General features: G+C 42.2%; 1 protein-coding gene across 1 annotated transcript in view; it reads left to right on the forward strand.

Moving 5' to 3' along the window:
• The first annotated feature begins 13,028 nt into the window (after positions 1-13,028).
• LOC120524043 (adenylate cyclase type 2-like) overlaps positions 13,029-18,177 on the forward strand; it is a 191,248-nt gene continuing 186,099 nt past the window's right edge. The window contains exon 1 of the mRNA XM_039745868.1: positions 13,029-13,277. The gene's annotated coding sequence lies outside the window, so the exon portion shown is untranslated. The remainder of the gene's footprint in view (positions 13,278-18,177) is intronic.

The following is an 18,177-nucleotide window of genomic DNA, read 5'->3' on the forward strand; positions in this document are numbered from 1 at the left end:
CAGGCGTGAGGCCTTATTGCAAATGTTGAACGACGCCAGCCTTTTAAGGAAGTATAGTTGGCTGTGTCCTCTCTTACACAGGGCATCAGTACACTGTGTGCACAATTATTAGGCAAGTGAGTATTTTGACCATATCATCATTTTTAATGCGTATATTCCAACTCCAAGCTGTATTAACTTGAATGCTTATTGGATTTAAGCACGTCAGGTGATGTGTATTTGTGTAATGAGGGAGGGTGTGGCCTAAGGAGATCAACACCCTATATCAAGGTGTGCAGAATTATTAGGCAGCTAGTTTTCCTCAGGCAAAATGGGCCAAAAAAGAGATTTAACTGACTCTGAAAAGTCAAAAATTGTAAAAAGTCTTTCAGAGGGATGCAGCACTTTTGGAATTGCTAAGATATTGGTGTGTGATCACAGAACCATCAAACATTTTGTTGCAAATAGTCAACAGGGTCGCAAGAAACGTGTTGAGAACAAAAGACGCAAATTAGCTGCCAAAGATTTGAGAAGAATCAAACGTGAAGCTACCAGGAACCCATTATCCTCCAGTACTTTCATATTCCAGAGCTGCAACCTACCTGGAGTGCCCAGAAGTACAAGGTGTTCAGTGCTCAAAGACATGGCCAAGGTAAGGAGGGCTGAAACCCAACCACCACTGAACAAGAAACATAAGTTGAAACGTCAAAACTGGGCCAAGAAATATCTGAAGACAGATCTTTTTCAAAGGTTTTATGGACCGATGAGATGAGAGTGACTCTTGATGGACCAGATGGATGGACCTGTGGATCAGTAATGGGCACAGAGCTCCACTCCAACGTGGAGGTGGGGTACTGGTATGAGCTGGTATTTTTAAAGATGAGCTAGTTGGACCTTTTGCATTGAAGATGAACTCAAAATCAACTCCCAAACCTACTGCCAGTTTTTGAAGACACTTTCTTCAAACAGTGATACAGGAAAAGACCATGATTTTTATGCAGGCCAATGCTCCATCACTTGCATCGAAGTTCTCCACTGCGTGGCCAGCCAGTAAAGGCCTTAAAGATGAAGGAATAATGACATGGCCCCCCTTCCTCATCTGACCTAAACCCTATCGAGAACTTGTGGGCACTTCTTAAACGCTAGATTTACGGGGGAGGAAAACAATACACCTCTCTGAAGAGTGTCTGGGAGGCTGTAGTCACTGCTCCACAAAAAGCTGATCGTCAACAGATCAAGAAACTGACAGACTCCATGAATGGAAAGGCTTATGACTGTTATTGGAAAGAAGGGTGGCTATATTGGTCATTGATTGATTGATTGATTTTTTTTTAAATGTCAAAGATGTTTATTTGTAAATTTTGAGGTGTTTGTTTATTATTCTCACTATAACAGATGAAAATAAACAAGTGAGATGGGAAAATTTTCATTTTTCCTTTAGTTGCATAATAAATCTGCACACTAATAGTTGCCTAATAATTGTGCGCACATATGTATTCCCCTGATGATGTTCACACTCACATTTCCGTTGTGAAACATTCAGGTTTCAGGTTTATTAACATTTTGGATTGACTGATAGCACTGTGTTCGTTCCATATTAAAATTAATCCTCAAAAATACAACTTGCCTAATAATTCTGCACTCCCTGTATTGGCAGTCCAGTCCAATTTATCATCCAGCTGCACTCCCAGGTATTTATAGGTACAATAGCCAACCCACAGCATAGGATACACCACATAATTATTCATTGATTGATGAACACTTCCTGAAAGACACAGTTGTCCAAATGGGGTGGGTTTGAGGATACGACTGTGAGTGAATGAAAAGATGGAACTCTGGAGAGAGCAACATACAATTGTCCGTGACTGAAAACTGGTTTTGGCAGATACAGGCATATCTTTTTGAAAGTTTGGCCCTGTGCCTTATTAATTGTCATTGCAAAGGCCAGTCTAACAGGAAATTGTCTGCGTGTAAAAGTAAAAGGCAAATTTGAATCTGATGGGGTCAGGGAAATCCGGGGAATAAGGACAGTTTGTGAGGCAATAGCTGCGATAGTTTTACACTCCAGTACATTGCGGTGAATGCTGGCAACAGTCAGGCGGGCGGGCAGGCAAGCCAACAAAAACACTATGCTCTTAGTATGGTATGAATCAGGTTTTCCCTGTTCCTGCAGGACCATCTAAGAAGAAGCATGTTTGTCGCGGATGGGAATCACTGTATGCAGCGTGTAAAACAGTTTGCGAGGCTGGATGTGGGAGGAGGGTTAGATTTGGCGAGCAGGGCTCTGTCGTGCGTATCCTATGATGCGGGAGGAGGGTTAGAGATGGCCGGTGAGGCTCTGTCATGCATATCCCTATCCCATGGTCTCTGTCTTGCGTGCCATGGTCAACTTAGAATATAGAAAACCAGCCGGAACCGAAAAGAACAATGAAAAGTCAACGTGGCTTAGAGGTGCATGTGGACTGTAGCAGAGACGAAAGTGACTGAGGCTGTGTTTGGTGAGGTGTTGTGTGCGGGCACATGAGCAGGCATGTTAGCAGGCAAGGGTTAGACTTGGCGGGCGGGGCTCTGTCGTGCGTATCCCATGACGCGGGAGGAGGGTTAGGTTTGGCGGGCAGGGCTCTGTCGTGTATATCCCATGGTCTTAGAGTTGGTGGTCGGGTCTTTGTGAGTTGGCGGGCGTGGCTCTGTCTCTGTCTTGCGTGCCATAGTCGGCTGCTTAGTGAATTATACTGTATATATAGATTATTACGTGTATCATAATGATCTCTTCATTTCATAGCACGCTGATTGTAATTCTTGTGCATACAGGAGATGCATAAAAAAACGACTGTGCAGTAGAAGTGCTGCTAGTTCAAGTGAAATTTCAGAGTCCAAGTCCAACGTTTAGTTCAAGTTCAGTGTTATACTACGACATCCATCCACAGGTTTGTGAAGTGAAGAAATGGCAGTGCTAGATTAAGTTTAGTGTTCAAGTTAAACCCGAACTACACAAGCCCAAATCTTAACTTCTGTCCTAAAACTGCTCTGACTTCACAGGGCTGCAACTCTACTAATATGTGATATTTTTGCATTGTGGTGCAGTAGGGGGCGGCATTTACCTTACATAGTAATGAATAAATAAAAAATGTCATTACTAGGGAATTAAATAAAGAATGCCATTACTATCACATTGAGTAAATAATTACACATCTAACATCATATCTTCCTTGTATGCTAACACTCGGACATTCCACTTTGAGGGGAGGATTACTGAATATGGAAGAGGTCTGACATTTGACCACGCCCACACCAGACCCGGAAGAGGTCTGACATGTGACCACACCCACACCAGACCCGGAAGAGGTCTGACATTTGACCACGCCCACACCAGACCCGGAAGAGGTCTGACATGTGACCACACCCACACCAGACCCGGAAGAGGTCTGACATTTGACCACGCCCACACCAGACCCCACCCCATCCAACGCTCCTCAGTAAGGGGTGCTTGAAAATAATGGAGCAGCATAAGGGTATGACAATTTTTTGGGTTTTCTTATGGGGTAAGTCAAAGGTTTGGGGGTAAATATAGTGCAATGGCAGTGTTGTACACTAAATGCTATTTTGGGGGTACGTTATTGTGGGGATTTATATTTAATTTGATTCAGCCTGTTCTTGCAGTTATCCAGGGGTTTTTCACACACTTATGATGTTTTTGATTATGAAGAATCTACCCATCTGCGGTGGGCTGGTGCCCTGCCCGGGGTTTGTTTCCTGCCTTGCACCCCGTGTTGGCTTGGATTGGCTCCAGCAGACCCCCGTGACCCTGTAGTTAGGATATAGCGGGTTGGATAATGGATGGATGGAATCTGCCCATTACATTGTTTTTTGACTTTCAGCAATGTTTTCATCTTTATATATAATCCGCTACCATGGCTGTTCGTTTGTCTGTCCAGGATTTTAAATCACCTGTAGCTTGCAAACCATTTGACCTATTGACCTGAAATTCGGCATACATTTACTACGTGACGTCTACTATCCACCTTCAGGATGATGATTGACCTCCAAGGTTATTCTTCTTTTTATTTAGATTTTATTTTATTGTAGAATCAACTTTCTGCAGCGGCCAGCAGAGTGGCCGTGAGGTGCATGTGTACAGGCGCTGTTCTCATCCCTAACACCTTCACCGTCACTTCCTCTACCTCGTCATATCTTAAATCATCCTTAAGACAGATTGAAGACTTAAGTGCCAGCTTAAGTGAAAAATTAAGGAAAATGTACTAAGTAATTGCAACACAAAAACCGATTTAATCAGTTTAAATGTGAAAAGATGCTGACAAAAGAAGAGAAAAAGCGGGCCGCTAGGGTGGAGAAAAGAAGAGCTGCTCAGGAAGCAGCAAGAGCATCAACCTCTGAACAAACGCACAGAGAAAAAGGATGAAAACTAAGAATGCTCAAGTCAAGTGTATTCACTGCATGTTATCTTGCAGTGCACCATTACTAGTATCTTTATATTTATTGTTTCATTGCCATTTTGCTTTCCTTATAGGAACCAGCATTTTATTTATTGGTTACCCTGGTAATGACTTGGATGTGTGCAGCCCTATGATTTCATAAAGACAATGGTCAAAAATTTGGATGCAAGTGTCAGTAGGCTTTGTGCCCTGGGAAGCAAGATACCCAAACTATTCTGTAACATTTCAGTAACTATTTACCACTCTGATGCTGATCTTTCTGATCATAAAATAGGTCATTATGATAGAAATTGATTAGAAAAATTCATAATTCAATTCAGAATTACAGTATTTGAGGGTTTCCTCTTTCTCTTGTACAATTTAAATCAAAAACTAATAAGCACATTGTCCACTCATAACAGGCTTAAATTTTGAGTTTGGTATTTTTCCTTCCAGCCATCCTCAAGAAACTGTGACGCACAGACACAGACCCATCTTTGAGATTATCGATGTTTTCGTTATTAGGGGACCCTAAAATGTCGAGGTCCATCGAAAACTGGAGATCAAAATTTTTGATGAACCTAAAGCTTTCGCTCCTCCTCCATAAATAATAGGTTATGGTTGGTAAGCAAAACTGTCACCAGTTGCGCCACGTCTTTTTCCGAGATTTTGGATTGTATTTTGGTAGCGGATTTTTGACTTTGATTTTCACTTCACATCATATGGTTTTGGTGCCTGATATATTGAACTCCCAGTTAAAATGTTTTGCTTGCCTTCTGACAATATCCCTTCTTCTGATCCTTCTCTCATTTTGTGCGATTTCTACCTTAGCACAATATGGCCATGGATAACTTGGTAGGTTCACCACCATGGCATACTTCGAATGAAGGTGACTGCCCCAGCTGTCCACAAGATCCTCTGGGATGAAGCATGGAAACAATGAGAAATGATTTAAGCACATTAACTCTTTCGGGTAGGATGCCGACTTTTGTCGAAATTCAGGGCGGTAATCAGCTGTAAACTGTGACAAAACTCACCGAGAGTTCAACTCTCTTTAAAGTTAGCTTTGTTGATTTGACCGAGATTTCCTGCGCGTGCATGCGTAGCGAAGAACAAACACCCCCTGAAATGGCATTGCCATCTGGCGAAAGATCAAAGCGAATGCGCAAAACAAAATACTCTGTGGATGACGTTTGCATATCATATCGCTGAGTCGGACTCTGAGTTGTCGGATTTTGATGGTCTGTGATTTGAAGACCGAAAACGGACGTGAAAGGACCAGCGTCAGCTGATCGTGGTGCTGAACATCTCCGTGTAGCTAAGGTGCCTACGTTCACCCAGGAGGACTGCCTCTTACAATGACAGGAGGTACAAACCAGATTAGATAGATAGATAGATAGATAGATAGATAGATAGATAGATAGATAGATAGATAGATAGATAGATAGATAGATAGATAGATAGATAGATAGATAGATAGATCTTTATTGTCATTGTCACTTTTACAGAGGAACAATGAAATTGATGGTGTGGTCAACTCAGTGTGAGGCATAACAGTTAAAAATACAAGAAGAGAGAAAATAAGAAGATTGCATCACACTGCGACTACTACTGCTGCGCAAAGACAGCCAGGCAGTCGGCCCATCACGTATTCCTGCTGGTCATTGAGCTGCCCCCACTGCTTCCAGAGTTGTCGAACGGGCACCGACAGCAGCCACGGCATGCAGCAAAGGACATTTTAAATTGATTTCTATCTGGAACCATTGCTTTGTGTGCTTTGCAGAAAACTGGAAACATATTCAGCCATCAAAGAGTTAGTTTTAGGTAGAATACCCAATGGGGGCTGGGTGGTCTTTTGTCTTTGGGACCTGTCACACATGAGTGTCTAAGGGACACCTTCAGGGCTCATCCAAGGGATGCAGTACCCCGCCGGGATGAGAGGGGCGACACCTCTAGCAGTCTCGTCTTTTTTTTCTCTTCTTCAACAACAAGAAGATACCTCTTGAGGGCAATGAACCTCACCCCTTCCACCAGGACAGCTATAAAAGCCAGACACCCCCAAATGTCGGTGTCATCATTTGGACCCTAACAACCTTTGGGAAGAAACTCCAAGATCCCTGCACATTCACAAGAGCTGTCCATTCTAAGAGGTAGAATGGAGATTTATGTTCTGTTTTGTTGTTTACTTTCCAAAATATAAACGGGCGAACCAGCTAGCACCCCAACACTTTATTCGGGCATTCCTTCCAACCATCTACAGACCCCTGCAGATTTTGTTTATTTCTGTAGCTTAACTGGAGATTATTTTGTTGTCCTACTGGCCCTATGAAATTATCATCATACTCATCTGTAGAGACTTACAATATGATATTACATATAAGGACGCTACTTTTCTATTAATTATTTGTCTATGTTATGTAAGCTTGTATAGATTTGTTCAGTACTAGCCGCCCCCCATGCCTCTGCCCACGTAGTTGTGAAACTGAACAAACTTTAAACATCAATAAACAAACTGGTATCGTTAGCTAAGTGGAGGCGAGGTACACTCCAAATGGCAGAGGTACGCCAACTCAAACGGAGGCTGGCACGTGAGGCAAGAGACCCTGCCCGGCTCTCTACTCCTGACATCACGCTTCCCCCTCACCTCAGCCCACAGCCTCTCTCTTGGAATAGTGCAAATAAATCACTCCTGCAAATGAACAAACCGGAATATTCAAGCAAATTATACAAAAAACCCAACCTAAATCCATTAAGTAGTTCTCTTGTGAAAAGCGGACAGACATACTGTAGTTGAGAAGGAGCATAGGACCTCTCAGGTGTCTCCACATATATAGCGGAATTAACATGTGCCACTTACAGGATGCCAAGGTAGTGATCTGGAAAGAGGAGTGATGTATGTTCGCCTTGGCTGCCGCATTTTGAATCATCTGCATTTGATTCACCGGTTTGGTGACACAAGCTGGTACTCCTGTCAGAAGAAAGTTGCAGTATTCCAGATGCTCAATGGAGACAACATGGAGGGGGAAACCCACATCACTGAGAACCTCACATGGTCAATAAAAATGATCACTCTGGTCAAAAAGGCATTGCAGTGCCTCTTCTTTTTAAGGACACTTAAAAATTAATGTTGTGCCCCCTACTGCTTGTGTTCTTTTGACACTGCCCTGCAGAAAGGGTCCTGACATACTGCATCCACCGGTGGGACACAAACTGTTCAGCTACACTGAGGAAAGTCCTTTAGAGAGTAGTAAAGTCTGAGCAGAAAAGAACTGCACACCATTTGCCTTCAGTAGAAGACATTTTGCAAATCCAACAACAGCATTGTGAAAGACACAACTCCCCCTTGCCATCATCTTTTTAGCCGTTTGCCTTCTGGGAGATGCTTCAGGGCCATAAAAACCTGCAAGTCAACTTGAAAATAGTTTTTATTCTATAGCCATTAATGAACTGAACTTGACACCCCCACTAACTGCTCAGCCTTACATGTAATTTTGCTTTTAATATGATATGCTGTTGAATGTACAATATACCACCTACAGTCTACTTTTATTATATACATATAATAATAAAGCAAGGGTGGCACGGTGGCGCAGTGGGTAGCGCTGCTGCCTCGCAGTTAGGAGACCTGGGTTTACTTCCTGTGTCCACCCTGTGTGGAGTTTGCATGTTCTCCCTGTGTCTGCGTGGGTTTCCTCTGGGCGCTCCGGTTTCCACCCACGGTCCAAAGACATGCAGGTTAGGTGCATTGGCGATTCTAACTTATCCCTAGTGTGTGCTTAGTGTGTGTGTGTGTGCGCACCCTGTGGTGCCCGGGATTTGTTTCCTGCCTTGCGCCCTGTGTTGGCTGGGATTGGCTCCGGCAGACCACCGTGACCCTGTAGTTAGGAAAGAGCAGGTTGAATAACGGATGCATGGATGGATGGATGATAAAGCGAAGGTCTGTCATACGGTTTGCATATTTTTAGCTGGAGATCCACAAAGGGAGAAAATGAATGATGTATCATAAAACAATGCCTACACAGGAGACGCCAGAGAACCCAACAAACAATCAACTCCAATCAGACTCCCATCCCACCTGGCACACACATCCTTATCATCACGGAGTGTCAGAGGGTGCAGCACGTGTCCTGTCCAATTTAGGCATCAGAATAGCACACAAGCCTTCGAACAATCTGCACACGGTCCTTTGTAATGCCAAAAGCAGCAGAAACACAAAACGCAGTCTAAAGCATTCCATGCAGTTCTTGCCCAGAGGTATACATAGGACAAACATCAAAAAGAATCGCAACACATATACAGGAGCATCGCAACGCCGTCAGAAGGAAGGACTCACGATCACTGATTTATACGCATACAAAATCAACAGGACATACATTCAACTGGGACAATGTACAAGTAAGATTTAAGGCCAGTACTTAAAGTGCCAGAGAGCTGGCTGAATCTATCAAACGAAAACGCCATTAACAGACATTTGGACATAAACACAGCATATGCAAACTTAAGAAGAACATCCTCATAATAAATAAAACTTTACAAGCAATACCCCTCCCAACCCCACCTCATTACCTGCCCCCACGCTCCGACAATCAACGTCCTTCCCATCAACCCCCGCCTTATTTTGCTGTATATTGCCTTTGATTGTTGTATGTCTAAGCATTATTGTATGATGACGGCTCAGGAATGAAAAGTACTTTATGATACGTGATTCATTTTCTCCCTTTGTGGATCTCCAGCTACATATATATATATATATATATATATATATTATATATATATATATATATATATATATATATATATATATATATATATGTATGTATGTATCCATCCACCCATCCATCCATTACGCTATATCCTAACCGTTACCGGACATACGCAGCAAAAGTCAAATTAAAATCAGGAGTGATTGATATTTCACAAATCGCTTACAATCTGTTCCTGGTTATTTACTTTATATTATGCATCCTTTTACATATCTAAATAAATAAAAGGTTCATTCTGGAACCTTCATGTGGAAGGGTCTTTTGGAATCCAAAAATGTTACCTGTTACATCGCCCTGAAAAACCAAACACCTTTATTTTTAAGAGGGCACGTTGTTAAAAATAAAGGTGCCAGAGCAGTTCTTCAGAGCAGTCCCCAAATAAGTGTCTCCTTTCAGGAAGAATCTTTATTTATTTAGATCTCTAGCAGACTCCATAAATAACTATAAATAGATGATGGCACATTTGCAAAATAAGGAAATCAGGGCTTGTGTCCTGGGTGCTCCCTGTGTGGAGTTTGCATGTTTTCCCCATGCCAGTGTGCCTTGGCAGGTGGCTCAGTTTCCTTCTATAGCCCAAACACATGCAGGTTAGGTGAGCTGGCATTGCTAAGGTGGTCCCTGATGTGTATGCGTGTGTGTGCGCACGTGCGTGTGTGCGTGTGTATTTGTGTGTGTGTGTTCGTGCGTTTCTGCGTGTGTGCATGCGCTTGTATGTGCGAGAGTGTGAGTGGGCGCACGCGTGTGTGTGCGCACGCGCGGGTGTATATGTGTGCGTGTGTGTGCGCGCGTTTGTGCATGTATGTGGGTGTGTGCGCGTGTTCACCCTCTGATGGACTGGTGTCCCGTCCAGATGCCTTGTGCCTGGTCATCGCTGAGAGGGGCTTCAGATGCCCTGCCCTCGATAAGAGGACCAGAGAAATGGATGGATGGATGAATGGAGGGACGAGAAGGTTCATGACTGCAAAAGGACTGTGACAACACCCAATCACACGGGCTGAGGTCAGGTTTTCTCCATTTGTTGCAGTCTGCCATAGGTAGCCGATTGTATATTAAAGCTGTCTGTTCTGTCCACATACTGTATTAGGAACCTTTACAAAGCCCAGAGTCAGAATGTCAGTGTTTTCAAAGAGGAACCACTCAGCCCATTAAAGTACCATTTTACACTCTTAATTAAATATGCTGATTCTTTACTGGCACTTTATGTTTCTTAACAGTGCTTACTGTCCTGCGCTCACAGTCGAAGCTGAGGGGCGATCAGAGCTTGGCGGTGGATGGTCCTAAATTGTGAAACGGTCTACCCCTAGTAATAAGATCGCCTCCCGCACTTCATAGTTTTAAGTTTCTGCTAAAAAAGCATTTTTATTCATGTGCTTTTTAGCTTATGAGTTTGAGTGTTTAAATCTTTCTATTTATGTTGTTCATTCTGTGTTCATCTTATGTATGCATTTTATTTTGCTTAATATTGTAGTTTATGTTTGTGTGTTGGTAGATGTGTGTTCATGTATGTATGATGTTTTTAATAATTCCTAGTCTGTCTTTTATTTCTTACCTTTACCTTTTATTCTATGTAAAGCACTTTGGTCAACTTCTAGTTGTTTTAAAATTTGCTATATAAATAAATTACATCTTGCCTGAAGAAGGGGCCTGAGTTGCCTCGAAAGCTTGCATATTGTAATCTCTTTAGTTAGCCAATAAAAGGTGTCATTTTGCTTGGCTTTTCTCTATATAAATAAATAAATCTAAATAGATACAACTTATAGAATCATTGCTTGACAGCACCGTTCCATTCTGGAAGACTTTGTTGCACATGAAATTGGTTCTTTGTGCTTTGAAAAACTTCCAAGTATGTAGAAAAAAAAACCCTGTAATATATGGTGGGCTGCAGGACACAAACAGATTAAGATCACTTGGACTTGGAATGAGTTACTGCATACAGTGAGAGTTCATTTAAAATCAGGACCCTTCGCAAATCTGTTACCATCTAGTTTAAGTACAGTGCCCTCCATTATTATTGGCACCCATTGTAAAAATTAGTAAGAAGGGTTAGAAAAAAGTTTGCTGAAGAACTGTCACCTTCCACTGAAAAAATGAGAAACATTTGACTTTTAATTGAAATAAGTTCATTCAAAGAAAAACAAAGCCCTCATCAAGAAATAAATACTTTTAAGAAAAACACATGTGCCACAATTGATGGCACCCCTGCATTTAATACTTTTACAACCTTGCTTTGCCAATATAACAGCACGGTCTTCTCTTGTAACCTTTTATAAGGTTGGAGAATACAGTAGTTGAGACTATTCTTCTTTACATAATCTCTCCAAATCATTCAGGGTTTTAGGCCTTCTCCTGTGTACGCTCCTCTCACTCCACACATTTTCTGTAGGGTTCAGTTCAGGGGACTGAGATGGCCATGGCAGAACTTTGATTATGTGGTCAGTTAACCTTTGCAGGGTTGATTTAGACATGTGTTTCAGATCATTATCCTGCTGGAAGATCCAATGACAACCCAGTTTTAGTTACCTGGCAGAGGCAGCCAGGTTTTGATTTAAAATCTCCTGATATTTCATGGAATCCATGATGCCACGTACCCTATCAATGTTTCCAGGGCATTTGGAGGAAAAACAGCCCCACAACATCACAGAAACTCCACCATATTTCACAGTGGAGACAAGGTTCTTTTCATTATAGCCATCCTTCTTTTTACATCACACCCACTTTGTGTGCTTATTTCCAAAAAGTTCAATTTGTGTGTCATCAGACCATAGAATATGGTTCCAGTCAAAGCTGTAGTAACGTCTGACAAACTGTGGGCGCTTACGTTTGTGGATAACTGACAGAAAAGGCTTCTTTCTGGCATACCTTCCAAATAATCTGTTGACATGGAGATGCTGTCTGGTGGTGGTACTGGAGACTTGGTAATCCCATATGGAGCTTGTCAGTGTTCTAAATAGATAAGGGGTCTTTCTGGAACCAAAGCTGGTCCCCCTATGGCATCACTCCTAAGAACCACATTGGCACCTTTATTTTTAGGACTGCAGTAGTATTACCATTTAGTATTGTGTTCTTTTTTGCAGTTATTTTACGAGGTTTACTAATCTACAATATTTAGTTCAGTTGCAAAAAAAATATTGTTAGCATTGTGCTTTGACATCAACACCATTTTAATACTGTTTTAAGAATTAGAATTAGAGATCAAAGTTATGCACTGTGTAATAAATGGCACAGTAAGTCAGTAAGTCCGTGTTGTTTATTTGAACGTTTTCACAAGAGACCCTTAGGGCAGGCGAAATATAAAACATATATTAAATATGAACAAAAGACCCAAATCACACCCCTGAATTTTCTTGCTAGTCCCCCAAAGTGTTGGTAGGTGGAATACAGCACATACATGCAGGTGTCCTGTCATTTACAGGCGGCCCTTTGGCTCTGCACCCGAATGGCCCCACGCACTGTTAAAGATGAAGATGATGATGATGGTGTACTGTTATTCTAAATGATATCGAACTGCCAGACCACGCGGTTGCTAATTATTGTTACGGCTATTATTATTGACCATTCCAATTCCGGTTTTCCTCATTGCTTTCATTTTACCTTCCATTCTACCGCCCGCTCTTTCCAAGCTTTAAACGCGGAAAACAAGCAGCCGTAACAAAAAAAAAAAAAAAGAAAGAAAAAAGAAGCCCTAGATGAGCGAACTCTTGCACTCTATCAACAGGGTGTGCCACTTCTCTTCTTATGCAACAGCACGGCTCCGCTGCGGAGTTTTTGGACATTTTTGTGCCTCCCACACCCTCCGAGTGCGCCGCCGCAGCAGCTTGCGCGCCCGCCAGAGCTAAAATTACAGATGACAGCACAGCTACCTAGATGGGTGGGTGGGTGTGGGCTGATGAGGAACTCATTTCAGATCCGAAAACGTAGTTCATCCTGAAAAATGACACCTCGCTTAATTGGATGTACAGATGTGCCTCAGCCGTCAGCCCGACCAGTTCTGCTAGTTTATGACTAAAGCGTCGCCACGGAGGATCGCAAAATTGTGTTCACCTTACAGAAAAGGAGCGCGCGGAAAAGAACAGGAAAGACCCGGCGTGAGATAAGATGTGCAGTAAGTGCTATTCGTTTCCTTTTCCTGCCGGTTGTGATTATTATTGTGATTTTTAACTTTTGATCATTTGGTCGCTTGTTACGAGACACGACGAGTGCGCTCTGCGCCGCCGAACCGAGCCAACAGATTGGAACCGAGCCGCTCTTTGCTGGTGTGCTTCATAAAGCTGTCTGTCTGTGGCTGCCAGTCTGTCGAAGACATGCCACCTTATGATGTTTTTCATAACATTCTTTAGACCGAAGATCTTTGTGCACTTCGGTAATTTGCTCTTGAGCGCTGATTCGCGCTCCTCATGAGACCCTCACTGATTCCTGGACATTACTAACGAGCGTGGCGCTGAGGTGTCACCCGTTGCACGCCTGCGCTCGGGTCCTAATTTGGGCTCCTGAGGTGGTTTATCGTGTGGTGGGTGCGGCGACTTTTTAGGCTCCACCAAAAGAAAATGTATTTTTTTTCTAGTAGAGCCTGCGTTAATGCTATATTGGGAAAAGTGAAAATATAAACACTTTTTCTATTTCCGTCCTAGAGAATGTGCACAACGGGCACCGGCTGAGGGCCCCAGGAGCATAGGGGCCCACAATGTTTCTGATGCTAATGTATGTTTCTGTTTTGCTAACAAAACACAGTCCCCACTTTTCCAGGGGCCCTATGATCCTCTTTCCACCCATACCATCATTTTTCCAATGTTTAACTTGTTTCCGTAATCACGGGGGTTTTGCTGAGAAGCTGCTTGTGTTTTGATGGATGTTTCTTTCATTCTGTTCTGAGGTGTGTGTCAGAACTTGTCTTCTAGCAGAGAATCTGCTTCCTTTTTTAAGAGAAAAATATGCCAAGTGTTTCACCTCTTGTTTTTCTATATAGACAAAAATGGAAAATACGATAAAAGTGAAAGTGCGTTTTAGTGCTTCATTGAATAGAGATGGTCTGCTTGTTTGAATTTGTATGCTTCTGCCAATAATACAGAACATCAAGCAGCATTTGTTTTATGAGTCATTACGGAGCTGCACAGAGCAAGAGTGTCTGCTGGCCGGTGCACATCCAGGATGGGATGCCAGGCCATCATGGCACACACCTTATGAATCAAACCTGCAAATCGTTATGCATAAAATAGATAGATAGATAGATAGATAGATAGATAGATAGATAGATAGATAGATAGATAGATAGATAGATAGATAGATAGATAGATGCAGGTGTCTTTCTTTCTTTCCCCTCAGTCTACCTGTCACTGTTAAAGGTCACAGTCATTCTTTGTGTCTTAATCCTCACCTGAAGCACGTTCACACTGCACAGACTTGTTCGCTCTTTCACGCTCTTCTTCTGATTGTGGTGACAGGTGTCTCATCTGTCGCACTCTCACTTGTGTTAAGATGGCTCCAGAGTTTTGAGGACACCTCTCGATTTCCTTCTCAAAGACGAAGTTGTTCTTTTCTGTGACTTCTTTTCTTGATTGATCTTCTATAAGTCTTCAGTGCTGATTTAGCCATCTCTCCCCCCAGCCCACGGTGTGTTAATGTGCCTGTGTTCTAATTGTGAGATACATGAGTGGCCATTTGCAGTGTACCTCTGTAAGTGTAAAGTCTTACCGATGGCATCTCATTGTTAAAAGGCACTATATAAAAAACAGGTTTTTTGTTTGTATCATTGCATTTTCTTTAATGGACTTTGCAATATGAAGCCTTAACAGAAGAGAGCTCTGGCTGAGCCTCGACACCTTGTGTGTATAGTGCCTTGATTTACTTGGCTACAGTGGTCTTATGTCAATGTTCCAAAGTTTCCAAGATGATTCCACTTGAGACTTGAGCTGGCTGCTTTGCACATATAAACCTTTCTCTGCTTTGAGGACCGCCATCTCAGTTCCTGTTTATAGGACTGGTTTGAATGTCAGCTTTTCAATCCCAGATGAAGAGCCGCTTTTCATCAGCTCTCACAATGACTGAGAAGGACGTCCATCACGTGTGACAAAGTCCTTACACGTTCTCATGCCTGCTCCTTGTCACTTTACTCTTCACACAGGACAGTGCTCTGGATGTATTGTTAGGCTTGATTTTGTTGACACTGATTATGAAAGGAGTGACTGACTGTGCTTAAGCCTTTGGAGTTTAAACCCTGAGGTTGTGGATTCAAATCCTGATATTGACACGGTGTGACAGGAGCAAGTCTCTTCACTTGGCTGTGCTCCGATTGGAAAAAAACAAAAAAAAAAAAGCTACCAGTTGTGTCTAAAATGTTGTAAGTTGCCTTGGATAATAGTGTCAGCCAAATAATTAGCAATATTTACATAACATGATGCATTATTGATTGACTGATTGCTTGGTAGAAGAAGAGATAAAGATTCTTTGAATTGAAATAAATGACCTTAACTGCAGGTGTTGTGGTAGAGCAGCACACAGACAAAAAGCCTTTGAGTAGCAAAGTGGTGGAGCAGATAGCAACCCCTGCTTTACAAAGACTGGGCTCAGACCTGGTGCCTGCTGTTTGTCGTTCTGGAGTTTGCATGTTCTTTCTTCGTTCTTGTAACTTTTCCTTCCACCTCCACAATGGCATGTCTGTTAATTTAAATGTCCCTCAATGTTAAGTGTGTAAGTATGGCAGTGCCCAGTGGTGATCTGCCAACCTGCCTTGGGTTATCTCTTTATGGTATGAGAGGCTCTTGCCCCCTGGAATCTTAAATTTAATTAAGTGGGCTGGGAATGTTGGTATAAGATAGATAGATAGATAGATAGATAGATAGATAGATAGATAGATAGATAGATAGATAGATAGATAGATAGATAGAAAAGGCACTATATGACAGATAGATAGATAGATAGATAGATAGATAGATAGATAGATAGATAGATAGATAGATAGATAGATAGAAAAGGCACTATATAGATAGATAGATAGATAGATAGATAGATAGATAGCATAGATAGATAGATAGATAAGGCACTATAGATAGATAGATAGATAGATAGATAGATAGATAGATAGATAGATAGATAGATAGATAGATAGATAGATAGGAAAGGCACTATATGACAGATAGATAGATAGATAGATAGATAGATAGATAGATAGATAGATAGATAGATAGATAGATAGATAGATAGATAGATAGAAAAGGCACTATAAGATAGATAGATAGATAGATAGATAGATAGATAGATAGATAGATAGATAGATAGATAGATAGATGGTAAAGGCACCATATAAAATTTAAAATGACCAGGTCAAAATGATCTACCTACATTAAAAATGGTATTATATATACATGCATACATAGCATACCAGGTAACGCGTGTGGTTGGTCTGCAAGTCAGCGAACATCCGCCACGGGTGCCCTCTCAGTTGCGATAAGCAGATCATAGAATGTTACATAGTTGACTGTCAAATAATGCAAAGAGTACGCGACACGTGTTTCGCCCTATTTTGGGCTCATCAGGCGTACACACTCCACTGCACCCTTCATTGGCGATTGAACCTCGGATGTCAGACAAACGCACTTCGCTTGTGACATTGTGAGAAAAAAAATCCTCTTCCAATTCCACATCCAGCCCATACCCGAATTTACTCGATATAAATTGGAAGGCTAACTAGATCACAGCCGGAGTTTTGCAGTAGCTCGCGTGTTTGATCATGCATGTGGGATGACCAGTGTGTTAGAAGAGAAGAGATCTCAGACTGGCCGCACTGAATGTCAGTCAAGTGGCAAATGCCATAGGGAGGATATATGATAGACTAACATTTAAAAAAATTGTTTTTGAATACAACGTGATCTACCTGCACTACCTTGATCGCGATCGATGCATTGGGCACCCCTGTAGAAAATAGATAGATGGTAAAGGCAGTATATAATAGATATATAGATAGATGATAAAAGCACTATATAATAGATGGATAGACAGATGGTAAAGGCACTATATAATAGATAGTTAGGTGGAACTCGGCTGAGCCCCAAATGGGAGGTTTCCTTGCCACAGTAGCAATGTAGAACATCCAGCATTGTGCAAAACAGAACAAAGAGGTTTTGTTACCTTTCTGTAATGCGACTCTTCTGTATAAGCTCTATTCTTTATTTTACACCTGATATGCATACAGCTCAAGCGACTTCCTTAGTTCTTAGGATTATGTTCTTTGATTTCTCATGTGCCCAGCCAGCCAGACTGGGAAGTAAGCTCTCAGCAATGCAGGTGGAAGCTCCTCTCGTTTCGTGGACCATGGACTGTCTGACGGGGAGACCACAGTATGTGCGGCTAAAGGGCTGTGTGTCTGACGGTGTGCTGTGTAAGCACTGGTACTCCACCAGGGACGGTTCTGTCACTGTTACGTTATAATAACACAGAGGGCTGCTATGTGCAGAAATATTCTGATGACTCGGCAATAGTGGGAAGTTTCAGGCATGGGGACAAGATGGAATATACTGTAGGAGGGTAGTGGGCAGTTTAGTTGAGTGGTGTGAGCTGAATCAGCTGCAGGTCAACATAAGTAAAACTATACAACCTGTAGTGGATTTGAGAAGATCGCAATCTCCAGTTACTCCCCTTTCTATTAAGGGTGTGGATGTGGAGACCATTCAGGACTGCAAGTATCTGGGGGTGCATATGAACAGTAAGTTAGGCTGGTCTAAGAACTCACTGGCCATTTATAAGAAGGGTCAAAGCAGGCTGTATTTCCTACAAAGACTCAGATCTTTTTGGGTCTGTAACACTATGCTGGTTATGTTTTATGAGTGTGTGGTTGCCAGTGCTGTCTTTCTCGCTGAGGCGTGCTGGCGGGGCAACATGAAAGTAACAGACATTATGAGGCTAAACAAACTGATTCAGAAGGCTGGCTCGGTGGTAGGAGAGAAGCTGGACAGCTTAGAAACTGTGGCAGATCGGAGAATGTTGCGTAGACTTCAATCTATTATTGAAAG

Source organism: Polypterus senegalus, chromosome 1 (genome assembly GCF_016835505.1).
Source record: "Polypterus senegalus isolate Bchr_013 chromosome 1, ASM1683550v1, whole genome shotgun sequence".
Taxonomy (NCBI): domain Eukaryota; kingdom Metazoa; phylum Chordata; class Cladistia; order Polypteriformes; family Polypteridae; genus Polypterus; species Polypterus senegalus.